The sequence below is a fragment of the Papio anubis genome, chromosome 4 (genome assembly GCF_008728515.1).
Source record: "Papio anubis isolate 15944 chromosome 4, Panubis1.0, whole genome shotgun sequence".
NCBI classification, from domain to species: domain Eukaryota; kingdom Metazoa; phylum Chordata; class Mammalia; order Primates; family Cercopithecidae; genus Papio; species Papio anubis.
In genome coordinates this window covers 140,286,187-140,302,363 of record NC_044979.1, presented here as the reverse complement: position 1 = coordinate 140,302,363, position 16,177 = coordinate 140,286,187, and positions in this window count along the sequence as shown.

Sequence of the window (16,177 nt, the reverse complement as noted above, 5' to 3'; positions counted from 1 at the left end):
CCTCCTAACTTGTTTTGCCTGACCCTGGGCAGGACTTATCCAGGGAATTCCTGACTCAACCACCAGACAGCATCTCAAAAAACATGGATCTTGAAGCATGTTTCCTTGGCTTCAGTCCCTCCAAATGCTCCTATCACCTACAGGATAAAATCTAAGTATCTCTAGGAAGTAACACAAGACCCTTTCTCATCTTGCCACTGTCAGCTTCTTTAGCCTGTCTCAGTCCACTTCTCCAAATGTACACAATATTTTAAGCAAATGGTGTGATTGGCCATTCCTCAGGCTCTACAAATATGATATGTCCATGTCTCCTTGTGTCCATACAAGTTGTTCGTTAGCATAGAGTGGGTCAAACCCAGCTTCCATCTGCTGCATTCCTAACCATTCTTCAGGGGTCAACCAGGGCATCATCTCCCCAAGAAGCCTCTTCTATGACGTCAGCAGGCAAGTTCTGGAGAGGGTCCCACTGGTGGTTTCTCACAGTTTTAACAGCCAAACACGCAGTGGCTGTCATCCCAGGATGCTCACAGCATTCACATGCATGGGGAGCTTTTAAAAACCACAGGTTCACTGGGTGTGGAGGCTCACTCCTGTAACCTCAGCACTTTGGGAGTCTGAGGCAGGCAGATCATGAGGTCAGGAATTCGAGAGCAGCCTGGCCAAGAGTCCAGAATGGCCTATATTGTGAAACACTGTCGCTACTAAAAATACAAAAATTCACCAGGTGTGGTGATGGGCACCTGTAATCCCAGCTACTTAGGAGGCTGAGGCAGGAGAATCACTTGAACCCAGGAGGTGGAGTTTGCAGTAAGACGAGATCAGGCCATTGCACTCCAACTCCAGCCTGGGTGACAGAGCGAGACTCCAACTCAAAAACAAACAAACAAACAAACAAACAAACATAAGACCCACAGGTTCCTGGGCCTACCAGAAATGAGAAGGGGCTGCCCAGGGGCCTAACAATGAGGAGGCAGGGACCATTGAGGGCCATCTGGAGAGACTCCAAAATGTTCCATCTATCCAGAGACATGAAAAAGAAGGCATCATGCCCAACTCATTCCATGAGGGCCACATGATCCAAATCAGAAAAAAATCAGGACCGCAAAGGAAGATGGCATGCCAGTCTCATTCATGAGCATCAGCGCAAAAATCCTGAACAAAATAGTACCAAGCCAGAGACAGCAGTGATCAAAGATGATACACCATGACCACGTTGAATTTAAACCTGAGACTCAAGAATAGTTAACAGAGAAAAAGTATAAATACCAATAATTTCATCAACAGATTAAAGGAGAACAATTATAAGATCATCTCAATTGTTTTAGGAAGAGCCTTTGATAGTTCAGTAATAATATATTAATAATATATGATAATATTCAACTCCCATTTATGATATAAAAAACCTTCAACAACTAATAGCAGGGAATTTTCTTAATCTGATGAAAGCATCTACCAAAAAAACTTAGATAAAACATTATTCTTAGTAGTATAAAAGCATTGTCCTGGTATACCTTCTTAATGTTTACCATGTGCACAAATTACCTTTAAAACTAGTAACATTTTTTAAACAAAAACATCCTATCAATTAACTTACTTTTTCTGTAATGGAAAAGAATATCATAGCTTGTCCTTGTCAGAAGTCCAGCTTGTCATTCACCTGGGGTCAACACAGGGCAAGGTTTAATAATCACTGAAATAATTAAACATTGTAATGCCTCATGGGGCTGCTTGAACTGACATGATTTCAAGGGCACCCAGAGGCTGCAGGAAAGCAGAGGGTCAGCAAGTTCATTCAGCTGAGATTATCTCAGTTTGCAAACTGGAGTTTATGACCTTTAGTTGGGACATGAGTTTCTTTGACTATCAAATGAGAAGAATGAAGCAACTCTCCAGAATAAACCAGCATCCAGCATTTTTGCATGAAGTTCCAAGAGGATCCCAGGGAGACATATTACTAGGAAGCTTGCCAAATCCAGTGACTTTCCAGGGGGCCTGCCCACCCAAGTGCAGCCCATGCCTGACACCCAGCCCTCAATGCCCTATTCTGATTGGTTACATGGTTATCTCCAGAACCATGGGCCCTCTCTATCAGTGTGAATGGGTCTCTACTCTGCCCAGTGCTATGACACAACACAGGGGAACAGAGCCATAAGGGAAAATGTGAATAAGACCTTCACAGAAGGAGTCATGCTGAGACCCAAGGTGGGGGTACTTCATCACACCGAGGGAACTGGGGAGACACCAGGAGTTCTGGGAAGGCAGAAATAAGGGGATCTGGAACTACCCAGGGTGAAGTCTTCCTAAAGGAGTGACTGTTTGCATTATCATAGACAGAGAAGTGTTTGGACAGAAAAAGGGAAGCTGAGAAGCATTTCAGGCTGCGAGAATGGTGCCGATTTTTTTAGTAATAAAAAAATAGAAAAGTAGAAATTGCTTTTAACATTATGTATTGAATAAACAAGAAATGGCATCCCAACCCTTTTCTTTATTATTATTATTATTATTATTATTATTATCGTTATGATTGTTTAGAAAGAGTCTTGCTGCATTGCCGAGGCTGGAATGCAATGGCACAATCATGGTTCACTGCCACCTCAACCTCCCAGGCTCAAGGAATCCTCCTGCCTCAGCCTCTTGAGGAGCTGGGACTACAGGCATGCACCACCGTGAGTGGTTCATTTTTTGATGTTTGCTAGAGATGAAGTCTGGTCTCAAACTGACTTGCCTAGGATGGTCTTGAACTTGTGGCCTCAAGTGATCCTCTTGTCTCACCCTTGCAAATGACTGCGATTACAGGAATGAACCATTGAGGCCGGCCACTTTATTATAAACAAGGTTGAATATTTCTGTAAATTTGATAGCTGTGTTTCTTTCTTGATAAATTGTTCATGTCCACTCAGCTCTGCACCCAGTGCACCAAACAGACATCTGCAGAACTCTACACCCCAAGTCAACAGAATATACATTCTTCTCAGCATCACATCACACTTATTCTAAAATTGACCAGGTAATGGGAAGTAAAGCACTGCTCAGCAAATGTAAAAGGACAGAAATCACAAAAAACTGTCTCTCAGACAAGAGTGCAGTCAAGTTAGAACTCAGGATTAAGAAACTCATTCAAAACCACACAACTACATGCAAACTGAACAACGTGCTCCTGAATGACTACTGGGTACATAATGAAATGAAGACAGAAATAAAGATATTCTTTAAACCAATGAGAACAAAGACACAAAGTACCAGAGTCTCAGGGACACATTTAAAGCAGTGTGTAGAGGGAAATTTATAGCACTAGATGTCCACAAGAGAAAGCAGGAAAGATCCAAAATCGACACCCTAGCATCACAATTAAAAGAACTAGAGAAACAAGAGCAAACACATTCAAAAGCTAAAGAAGGCAAGAAATAACTATCCAAGCAGTACTGAAGGAGGTAGAGACACAAAAACCCCTTTAAAAAAATCAATGAATCCAGGAGCTGGTTTTTTGAAAAGATCAACAAAATTGATAGACCACTAGCAAGACTAATAAAGAAGGAAGGAGAGAAGAATTAAATAGACTCAATAACAAATGATAAAGGGGATATCACCATCACTCTCACAGAAATACAAACTACCATCAGAGGATACTATAAACACCTCTATGCAAATAAACTAGGAAATCTAGAAGAAATGGATAAATTCCTGGATACACACACCCTCCAAAGACTAAACCGAAGGAAGTTGAATCTCTGAATAGACCAGTAACAGGATCTGAGGCAATAATTAATAGCCTACCAACCAAAAAAATGTCCAGGACCAGATGGATTCACAGCCGAATTCTACCAGAGGTACAAGGAGGAGCTGGTACCATTCCTTCTGAAACTATTCCAATGAATAGAAAAAGAGGGATTCTCCCTACTGATTTTATGAGGACTGCATCATCCTGATACCAAAGCCTGGTGGACACACAACAAAAAAAGAGAATTTTAGACCAATATCCCTGATGAATATCGATGTGAAAATCCTCAATAAAATACTGGCAAACTGAATCCAGCAGCACATCAAAAAGCTTATCAACCACGATCAAGTCGGCTTCATCCCTGGGATGCAAGGCTGGTTCAACATAGCAAATTAATAAACATAATCCATCACCAAAGAAACCAACGAGAAAGAAACCACATGATTGTCTCAATAGATGCAGAAAAGGCCGTTGACAAAATTCAACAGCCCTTTCTGCTAAAAGCTCTCAACAAACTAGGTATTTATGGAACGTATCTCAAAATAATAAGAGCTATTTATGACAAACCCACAGCCAAAATCATACTGAATGGGCAAAAACCACAAGCATTCCCTTTGAAAAACCGGCACAAGACAAGGATGCCCTCTCTCACGACTCTTATTCAACATAGTATTGGAAGTTCTGGCAGGGACAATCAGGCAAGAAAAAGAAATAAAGGGTATTCAATTAGAAAAAGAGGAAGTCAAATTGTCCCTGTTTGCAGATGACATGATTGTATATTTAGAAAACCCCATCTTCTCAGCCCCAAATCCTTTTAAGCTGATAAGCAACTTCAGCAAAGTCTCAGGATACAAAATTAATGCGCAAAAATCACAAGCATTCCTATACACCAATAACAGAAAGAGAGCCAAATCATGAGTGAACTCCCATTCACAATTGCTAATAAGAGAATAAAATACCTAGGAATCCAGCTTACAGGGAATGTGAAGGATCTCTTCAAGGAGAACTACAAACCACTGCTCAACGAAATAAAAGAGGACACAAACAAATGGAAGAACATTCCATGTTCATGGATAGGAAGAAACAATATCGTGAAAATGGCTATCCTGCCCAAGGTAATTTATAAATTCAGTGCCACCCCCATTAAGCTACCAGTGACTTTCTTCACAGAATTGGAAAAAACAACTACTTTAAACTTCATGTGGAACCAAAAAAGAGCCCACATTCCCAAGACAATCCTAAGGAAAAATAACGAAGCTGGAGGCATCACGCTACCTGACTTCAAATTGTACTACAAGGCTACAGTAACCAAAACAGCATGGTACTGGTACCAAAACAGAGATATAGACCAATGGAACAGAAAAGAGGTCTCAGAAAGAACACCACACGTCTACAACCATCTGATCTTTGACAAACCTGACATAAACAAGAAATGGGGAAAGAATTCTCTGTTTAATAAATGGTGCTGGGAAAACTGACTAGCTGTATGTAGAAAGCTGAAACTGTATCCCTTCCTTACACTTTATACAAAAATTAACTCAAGATGGATTAAAGGCTTAAACGTAAGACCTAAAACCATACAAACCCTAGAAGAAAACCTAGGCAATACCAGTCAGGACATAGGCATAGGCAAGGACGTCATGACTAAAACACCAAAAGAAATGGCGACAAAAGCCAAAATAGACCAATGAGATCCAATTAAAGTAAAGAGCTTCTGCACAGCAAAAGAAACTACCTTCACAGTGAACAGGCAACCTAACAGAATGGGAGAAAATTTTTGCAATCCACCCCTCTGACAAAGGGGTATCCAGAATCTAGAGAGAACTCAAACAAATTTACAAGAAAAAACCAAACAACCCCATCAAAAAGTGGGCAAAGGATATGAACAGACTTTTCCAAAAGAAGACATTTATGCAGCCAACAGACACATGAAAAAATGCTCATCATCACTGGTCATCAGAGAAATGCAAATCAAAACCACAATGAGATACCATCTCACACCAGTTAAAATGGCGATCATTAAAAAGTCAGGAAACAACAGATGCTGGAGAGGATGCGGAGAAATAGGAAAACTTTTACACTGTCGATGGGAGTGTAAATTAGTTCAACTGTTGTGGAAGACAGTGTGGCGATTCCTCAAGGAGCTAGAACTAGAAATACTATTTGACTCAGCCATCCCATTACTGGTATATACCCACTGGATTACAAATCATGCTACTATAAGGACACATGCACACGTATGTATATTGTGGCAATATTCACTATAGCAAAGACTTGGAACCAACCCAAATGTCCATCAATGATAGACTGGATTAAGAAAATGTGGCACATGTACACCTTGAAATACTATGCAGCCATAAAAAAGGATGAGTTCATGTTCTTTGCAGGCACATGGATGAAGCTGGAATCCTTCACTTTCAGCAAGCTCTCACAGAAAACCAAACACCGCATGTTCTCACTGATAGGTGGGAATCAAACAAAGAACAGTTGGCCACAGGGCGGGGAGCATTGCACACCAGGGCCTATCAGGGGGTGGGGGACTATGGGAGGGATAGCATTAGGAAAAACGCCTAATGTGAATGATGAGTTGGTGGGTGCAGGAAACCTACATGGCCCAGCTTAACCCTTATTATCATTGTTGAGTCATTTCTTGGTTGCAAGGTACACTGTCTGTACTGACACAGTTTTAATTACTGCTAATAAAGAAGCCATCTGGCCAGGAATCATTCCAGCACGTGGATCTTATACTTTTAGGGCAAATGTTTTACCCTCCACCAGTCAACAAGAGGCTTTAGGTTGGGTGGGGCGCCAGATAACATCACTGGGCTTGGCAGGCACCATGGTGACATGTCCCATGTCTGCTAGTGTATATTTCTGAGATTTAAAATATGTGTAGAGGTAGAATTCACATAACATAAAATTAACCATTTTTTAATGATTGTCCAATCTGAGGACTGAAAATTAACCATTTTAAGGTGAACAAATCAGTGGAATTCAGTACATTCTGTGTTCTGCAATCACTACCTCTATCTAGTTGCAAAACGTTCCCATCATTCCAAAATAAAGCCTGTACCAGTTGAGCAGTTTCTCCCCACCCTCCCCTCCCCGCAGACCCTGGCATGCACTGTTGCACGTTCTGTCTCTGTAGGTTTCTCTCTTCTGGATATTTTATATGATACAATATATGGACTTTTGTTTCTGGCCTTCACTTCATAGAATATTTTTGAGGTTCATCCATTCTGTAGCATGTGTCAGTACTCTCATTCCGTTTATGGCCAAATAATATTCCGTTGTATGGATAGACCACAATTTATTTATCCATCCATCGATGGACATATGGGCTATTTGGACCTTTCGGCTATTGTGAATTGGACTGTTAGGAATATGTGAGTCCATGTATTTAAGTAACTGTTTTTAATCCTCTTAGATATATAACTTGGAGGAGAATTGCTGGGTCACATAGAAATTCTGTTTAACTTTTTGAGGAACCTCCAAGATGTTTTCCATAGCGGCAGCACCGTATTACGTTCTCAACCACAATGGGTGAGAATTCCAATTTCTCCACGTTCTTGTCAACACTTCTTATCTTCCTTTTTAAAAAAATAGCCATCTGAGCGGGTGTGAAGTGGTAACTTTTCTGGGATTTTGACTTTGTGCAACCACAAAGAATTAAGAACCTGTGAGAAGATACCAGAGACAGAGGAGGACCAGAAAATGTGTGGCTGGGAACCTGACAAAGGTGGCCCCCAGGCTTTCTACTTTTGTTTCTTTGTTTGTGTTTGTGTTTGTTTTTGTTTTTGAGATGGAGTCTTGCTCTGTTGCCCAGGCTGGAGTGCGCCGGCACAATCTCAGCTCACTGCAACCTCTGCCTCCTGGGCTCAAGCAGTTCTTGTGCCTCAGCCTCCCAAGTAGCTGAGATTAGAGGCATGCACCACCATGCCCAGCTAAATTTTTTTTGTATTTTTAGAAGTGATGGGGTTTTGCCATGTTGTCGAGACTGGTCTTGAACTCCTGAGCTCAGGTGATCTCCCTGCCTCGGCCTCCCAAAGCACTGGGATTACAGGCATGGGCCACCACACCCAGCCAGGCCCCTGGGCTTTCTATGGACTCCAGAGACATCTTTTCTCATTCTGCAGAGAGAAGAGAGCAAGTAGCGATCCTCAGAATATGACTGATGTGTAGGCTGTGTATGAGTTATTTAAACCCCCTCAGCCTCAGTTGCCCCATTTATAAAATGGATGTTAATGATTCTCTTTCCCTCCTAAAGGAGCCCAGAGGAGATCAGACCCTGGCCTGTGACCTGCAGTGGGCTTGGGACCTAGATCTGCAAGTCTGGCTGGTGCTGGCTTTGACTAGAGAGAACGGGGGATATTACCAAGCCTGGTACCTGAGTCTTGGCAGTCCTTCCATAAACGTTTGCTCAATACGAAAATAGTTTAGTAGTTGCCAAGAGAGAGGACAAGAGTTATAGAGTAGGCGTGTATTATATAACGTATTTTCTTTTTATCAAGAAGGGGAGACATGAGTTCAAATTTCACTGAACAAAAAATTAAAAGGTTGGGCATTTGTTAAGCAGGGTCTCTGAGCCACAGAGTGACCTATGGAAGGGAGCATTGGAGAAGGCAGGAATTGGAAGGTGGGAAACAGCCAGATCAGACCAGACATGGGATTAGGAGGAAATGAAGGGACAACTGGAACAGTATTGTCAGAATGAAGTTATCACGGAGTCCAGACACCCCTCCAAATCTGCCGTTTACTCACTTGACCATGGGCAAGATCCTTTTACTCTCATTCTCTGTCTAGCCATTAGAACCACATGTTTTTGATGCCCAGGATTCTGAGCTAAGTTCAAAGCTTCCAAGGTTGCAGACCATGAGACAGAGATAAAATGCAGGCATGGTGGGTGAGATCAGCAGCCAGTTAAAATGTGTTGCAACTTAGATAATACCACCAGTGAGGACACATATCTAATATTTTCATACCATCTTACTGCAATAATCCTTGTTGAATATTAAACAATGAACTCAACTTTGCACATGAACTTTAGGAAGTTCACATTATAATGACTACTGCAGACACGTTGAGAACATGAAGTAGGCTTACCCCAAAACACATTATTAGGGTCAAATCCAGTGCCTGCCATTGAAAGTCAAGGTTTCTTTGACAGGTTTAATTCTCTCAGAATATGTACATCAAAGTAGAATCTGAAAGACAGCTACTTGCATGCCCCCAAATTATTATTATTTAATTATACTTTAAGTTCTGGGATAAATGTGCAGAACGTGCAGTTTTGTTACATAGGTATACCTGTTCCATGGTGGGTTGCTGCAATCATTAACCTGTCATCTACATTAGGTATGTCTCCTAATGGTATCCCTCCACTAGCCCTTCACCCTCTGACAGGCCTCGGTGTGTGACGTTCCCCTCCTTGTGTCCATGTGTTCTCATTGTTCAACTCCCACTTATGAGTGAGAACATGCAGTGTTTGGTTTTCTGTTCCTGTGTTAACTTGCTAAGAATGATGGTTTCCAGCTTCATCCATGTCCCTTCAAAGGAAATGAACTCATCATTTTTAGGGCTGAAGAGTATTCCATGGTATATATGTGCCACATTTTCTTTATCCAGTCTATCACTGATGGACATTTGGGTTGGTTCCAAGTCTGCTATTGTGAATAGTGCTGCAATAAACGTATGTGTGCATGTGTCTTTATAGTAGAATAATTTATAATCCTTTGGGTATATACCCAGAAATAGGATTGCTGGGTCAAATGGAATTTCTAGTTCTAGATCCTTGAGGAATCATCACACTGTCTTCCACAATGGTTGAACTAATTGAACTAATTGACACTCCCACTAACAGTGTAAAAGTATTTCTATTTCTCCATATCCTCTCCAGCATCTGCTGTTTCCTGACTTTTTAATGAGCGCCATTCTAACTGGAGTGAGATGGTATCTCATTGTGCCTTTGATTTGCATTTCTCTGATGACCAGTGATGATGAGCTTTTTATCATATGTTTGTTGGCTGAATAAATGTCTTCTTTTGAGAAGTGTCTGTCCATATCCTTTGCTCACTTTTTGATGAGCTTGTTTGTTTTTTTCTTGTAAGTTTGTTTAAGTTCCTTGTGGCTTCTGGATATTAGCCCTTTATCAGATAAATAGATTGCAAAGATATTCTCCCATTCTGTAGGTTGCCTGTTCACTCTGATGATAGTTTCTTTCACTGTGCAGAAGCTCTTTAGTTTAATTAGATACCATTTGTCAATTTTGGCTTTCGTTGCAATTGCTTTTAGTGTTTGAGTGATGAAGTCCTTGCCCATGCCTATATCCTGAATAGTATTGCCTAGGTTTTCTTCTAGGGATTTTATGGTTTTAGGTCTTATGTTTAACCCTTTAATCCATCTCGAGTTAATTTTTGTATAAGGTGTAAGAAAGGGGTCCAGCTTCAGCTTTCTGCATATGGCTATCCAGTTTTACCTGTACCATTTCTTAAATAGGGAATTCTTTACCCATTCTTTGTTTTTGTCAGGTTTGTCAAAGATCAGATGGTGGTAGATGTGTGGTGTTCTTTCTGAGGTCTCTGTCCTGTTCCATTGGTCTATATCTCTATTTTGGTACCAGTACCATGCTGTTTTGGTTACTGTAGCCCTGTAGTATAGTTTGAAGTCAGGTAGTATGATGCCTCTAGCTTTGTTGTTTTTATCTAGAATTGTCTTGGCTATGCGGGCTCTTTTTAGGTTCCATATGAAGATTAAAGTAGTTTTTTCCAATTGTGTGAAGAAAGGCAATGGTAGCTTGATGGGGATAGCATGGAATCTATAAATTACCTTGGGCAATTTGGCCATTTTCACGATATTGATTCTTCCTATCGACGAGCATGGAATATTCTTTCATTTGTTTGTGTTCTCTCTTATTTCCTTGAGAAGTGGTTTGTAGTTCTCCTTGAAGAGGTCCTTCACATCCCTTGTAAGTTGGATTCCTATGTATTTTATTCTCTTAGTAGCAATTGTGAATGGGATTTCACTCATGATTTGGCTCTCTGTTTGTCTGTTATTGGTGTATAGGAATTCTTGTGATTTTTGCACATTGATTTTTGTATCTTGAGACTTTGCTGAAGTTGCTTATCAGCTTAAGAAGATTTTGGTCTGAGACCATGGGGTTTTCTAAATATACAATCATGTCATCTGCAAACAGGGATAATTTGACTTCCTCTTTTCCTATTTGAATACTCTTTATTTCTGTCTCTTTCCTGATTTACCTGGCCAGAACATCCAATGCTATGTTGAATAAGAGTCATGAGAGAGTGCATCTTTGTCTTGTGCCAGTTTTCAAAGGGAATGCTTCCTGTTTTTGCCAATTCAGTAGGATATTGGCTGTGGGTTTGTCATAAGTAGCTCTTATTAGTTTGAGATACGTTTCATCAATACCTAGTTAATTGAGAGTTTTTATCAGGAAGAGCTATTCAATTTTGTCAAAGGCCTTTTCTGCATCTATTGAGATAATCATGTGGTGTTTGTTGGTGGTTCTGCTTATGTGATGGATTACGTTTGTTGATTTGTGTATGTTGAACCAGACTTGCTTCCCAGGGATGAAGCCCACTTGATCATGGTGGATAACCTTTTTGATGTGTTGCTGGATTCGGTTTGCCAGTATTTTATTGAGGATTTTCACATCGATGTCAGGGATATTGGTCTAAAATTCTCTTTTTTTGTTGTATCTCTGCCAGGCTTTGGTATCAGGATGATTTTGGCCTCATAAAATGAGTTAGGGAGGATTTCCTGTTTTTCTATTCATTGGAATAGTTTCAGAAGGAATGGTACCAGCTCCTCCTTGTACCTCTGGTAGAATTCGGCTGCAAATCCGTCTGGTCCTGGACTTTTTCTGGTTGCTAGGCTATTAATTATTGCCTCAATTTCAGAGCCTGTTATCGGTCTATTCAGGGATTCAACTTCTTCCTGGTTTAGTCTTGGGAGAGTGTATGTGTTCAGGAATTTATCCATTTCTTCTAGGTTTTCTAGTTTATTTCCGTAGAGGTGTTTACAGTATTCTCTGATGGTAGTTTGAATTTCTGTGGGGTCGGTGGTGATATCCCATTTATCATTTTTTTTTGTGTGTATATTTGATTCTTCTCTCTTTTCTTCTTTATTAGTCTTGCTAGCGGTCTATCAATTTTGTTGATCTTTTCAAAAAACCAGCTACTGGATTCATTGGTTTTTTGAAGGGTTTCTTTGTGTCTCTATCTCCTTCAGTTCTCTCTGATCTTAGTTATTTCTTGCCTTCTGCTAGCTTTTGAATGTGTTTGCTCTTGATTCTCTAGTTCTTTTAATTGTGATGTTCGCATGTCCATTTTAGATCTTTCCTGCTTTCTCTTGTGGGCATTTAGTGCTATAAATTTCCCTCTACACATTGCTCTAATTGTGCCCCAGAGATTCCGGTATGTTGTGTCTTTGTTCTCATTGGTTTCAAAGAACATTTTTATTTCTGCCTTCATTTTGTTATATAGCCAGTAGTCACTCAGGAGAAGGTTGTTCAGTTTCCATGTAGTTGAGCAGTTTTGAGTGAGTTTCTTAATCCTGAGTTCTAGTTTGACTGCACTATGGTCTGAGAGACAGTTTGTTATAATTTCTGTTCTTTTACATTTGCTGAGGAGTGCTTTACTTCCAACTATGTGGTCAGTTTTGGAATAAGTGCAATGTGGTACTGAGAAGAATGTCTATTCTGTTGATTTGGGGTGGAGAGTTCTGTAGATGTCTATTAGGTCCGGTTGGTGCAGAGCCGAGTTCAATTCCTGGATATCCTTGTTAACTTTCTGTCTTGTTGATCTCTCTAATGTTGACAGTGGGGTGTTAAAATCTCCCATTATTATTGTGTGGGAGTCTAAGTCTCTTTGTAAGTCTCTAAGGACTTGCTTTATGAATCTGGGTGCTCCCGTATTGGGTGCATATATATTTAGGATAGTTAGCTCTTCTTGTTGAATTGATCCCTTTACATTATATAATGGCCTTCTTTGTCTCTTTTGAACTTTGTTGGTTTAAAGTCTGTTTTATCAGAGACTAGGATTGGAACCCCTGCCTCTTTTTGTTTTCCATTCGCTTGGTAGATCTTCCTCCATCCCTTTATTTTGAGCCTATGTGTGTCTCTGCACATGAGATGGGTCTCCTGAATACAGCACACTGATGGGTCTTGATTCTTTATCCAATTTGCCAGTGTGTGTCTTTTAATTGGAGCATTTTGCCTATTTACATTTCAGGTTAATATTGTTATGTGTGAATTTGATCCTGTCATTATGATGTTAGCTGGTTATTTTGCTCATTAGTTGATGCAGTTTCTTCCTAGCATCGATGGTTTTACATTTTGGCATGTTTTTGCAGTGACTGGTACCGGTTGTTCCTTTCCATGTTTAGTGATTCCTCCAGGAGCTCTTGTAGGGCAGGCCTGGTGGTGACAAAGTCTCTCAGCATTTGCTTATCTGTAAAGCATTTTATTTCTCCTTCACTTATGAAGCCTAATTTGACTGAATATGAAATTCTAGGTTGAAAATTCTTTTCTTAAAGATGTTGAATATTGGCCCCCACTCTCTTCTGGCTTGCAGAGTTTCTGCCAAGAGATCCACTGTTAGTCTGATTGGCTTCCCTTTGTGGGTAACCCAACCTTTCTCTCTGGCTGCCCTTAACACTTTTTCCTTCATTTCAACTTTGATGAATCTGACAATTATGTGTCCTGGAGTCACTCTTCTCGAGGAGCATCTTGTGACATTCTCTGTATTTCCTGAATTTGAACATTGGCCTGCCTTTCTAGGTTGGGGAAGTTCTCCTGGATAATATCCTGCAGAGTGTCTTCGAACTTGGTTCCATTCTCCCTGTCACTTTCAGGTACACCAATCAGCCATAGATTTGGTCTTTCCACATAGTCCCATATTTCTTGGAGGGTTTGTTCATTTCTTTTTACTCTTTTTTCTCTAAACTTCTCTTCTCACTTTGTTTCATTTATTTGATCTTCAGTCACTGATACCCTTTCTTCCAGTTGATCAAATCAGTTACTGAAGCTTGTGCATTCACCACACAGTTCTCGTGCCATGGTTTTCACTTCTATCGGTGATTTCAGGACTTCTCTACATAAGTTATTCTAGTTAGTCATTTGTCTAATCTTTTTTCAAGGTTTTTAGCTTCTTTGCGATGGGTTTGAACTTCCTCCTTTAGCTCGGAGAAGTCTGATTATCTGGAGCCTTCTTCTCTCAACTCATCAAAGTCATTCTCCATCCAGCTTTGTTATGTTGCTAGTGATGAGATGCATTCCTTTGGAGGGGGAGAGGCGCTCTGATTTTTAGAATTTTCAGCTTTTCTGCTATGTTTTTTCCACACCTTTGTGGTTTTATCTACCTTTGGTCTTTGATGATGGTGACGTACAGATGGGATTTTGGTGTGGATGAACTTTTTGTTTGTTAGTTTTCCTTCTAACAGTCAGGACACTCAGCTGCAGGTCTGTTGGAGTTTGCTGGAGGTCCACTCCAGACCCTGTTTGCCTGGGTATCAGCAGTGGAGGCTGTAGAAGAGTGAATATTGCTGAACAGCAAATGTTGCTGTCTGATTGTTCCTCTGGAAGCTTTGTCTCAGAAGGGTACCCGACTGTGTGAGGTGTCAGTCTGCCCCTACTGGGGGATGCCTCCCAGTTAGGCTACTTGGGGGTCAGGGACCCACTTGAGGAGACAGTCTGTCCGTTCTCAGATCTCAAACTCCATGCTGGGAGAACCACTACTCTCTTCAAAGCTATCAGACAGGGACATTTAAATCTGCAGAGGTTTCTGCTGCCTTTTGTTTGGCTATGCCCTGTCTCCAGAGGTGGAGTCTACAGAGGCAGGCAGGCCTCCTTGATCTGCAGGGGGCTCCACCCAGTTCGAGCTTCCCTAAGGCTTTGTTTACCTACTCAAGCCTCAGCAATGGCAGACGCTCCTCCCCCAGCCTTGCTGCCACCTTGCAGTTAGATCTCAGACTGCTGTGCTAGTGAGAGCTGACAATTTGCTAGCAGCCCTCACTCTCAGCGCCTCCAGCCTCAGTTTCCACTCTGGTCACACTTGAGGAGCCCTTCAACCCATCACGGCACCATGGGAGCCCCTCTCTGAGCTGGCTGAGGCCGGAGCCTCCTCCCGCTGCTTGCATGGAGGTGTGGAGGGAGAGGCACCAGTGGGAACCAAGGCTGCGCTGGCAGGCTGGTGTGAGTTTCGGGAGGCAAGCATGGGCATGGCTGGCCCCATGGGTGCAGCTGGCCTGATGCATGGAGAGGCCGGCTGGCTCCGCAGGCCCAGGGCAGTGAGGGGCTTAGCACCCGGGCCAGCAGCTCTGGGGGTTGTGCCGGGTCCCCCAGCAGTGCCAACTGGCTGGCCCCGCACTCAAATTCTCGTGGGGCCTTAGTTGCGTCCCAGTGGGGCAGGGCTGGGGACCTGCAGCCCGCCATGTCTGAGCTCCCCCCCTGCGGTGGGCTCCCGCACAGCCTGAGCCTCCTCCAGGGGCGCCTCCCCCTGCTCCGTGCTGCCCGGTCCCATGGACAACCCAAGGGCTGAGGAGTGCAGGTGCTGTAGGGACTGGTGGGCAGCTCCGCCTGCAGCCCTGGTGCAGGATCCACTGAGTGAAGCCAGTTGGGCTCCTGAACTGGATGAGGACTTGGAGAACTTTTATATCTAGCTGGAGGATCGTATGTGCACCAATCAGCACTCTGTGTCCAGCTCAGGGTTTGTAAATACACCAATCAGTATTCTGTGTCTAGCTCAAGGTTTGTGAATATGTATCTAACTAACCTAGTGGGGACTTGGAGGACTATCACTCTGTGACTCTGTGTCTAGCTCAAGGATTGTAAAGGCACCAATCAGCACTCTGTGTCTAGCTCAGGGTTTGTAAATATACCAATCAGTACTCTGTGTCTAGCCCAAGGTTTGTAAATACACCAATTGGTACTTTGTAGCTAACTAACTCTGTATCTAGCTAACTAGCACTCTGTGACTCTGTGTCTAGCTCAAGGATTGTAAGCGCACCAATCAGCACTCTGTCAAAATGGACCAATAAACTCTCTGTAAAACAGACCAATCAGCAGGATGTGGGTGGGACCAGATAAGGGAAGAAAAGCAGGTTGCCCCAGCCAGCCAACTAGGCAACCCGCTAGGGTCCCCTTCCACACCATGGGAATTTTATTCTTTTGCTCTTTGCAATAAATCTTGCTGATGCTCACTCTTTGGGTCCACGCTGCCTTTATGAGCTGTAACACTCACTGCAAAGGTCTGCAGCTTCACTCCTGGCAGCGAGACTATGAACCTACCAGAAGGAAGAAGCTCCAGAAGCATCTGAACGTCTGAAGGAATGAACTCCGGACACACCATCTTTAAGAACTGTAACACTCACCCTGAGGGTCCGCGGCTTCATTCTTGAAGTCCATAAGACAAAGAACCCACCAATTCCGGACACACTAGCAAT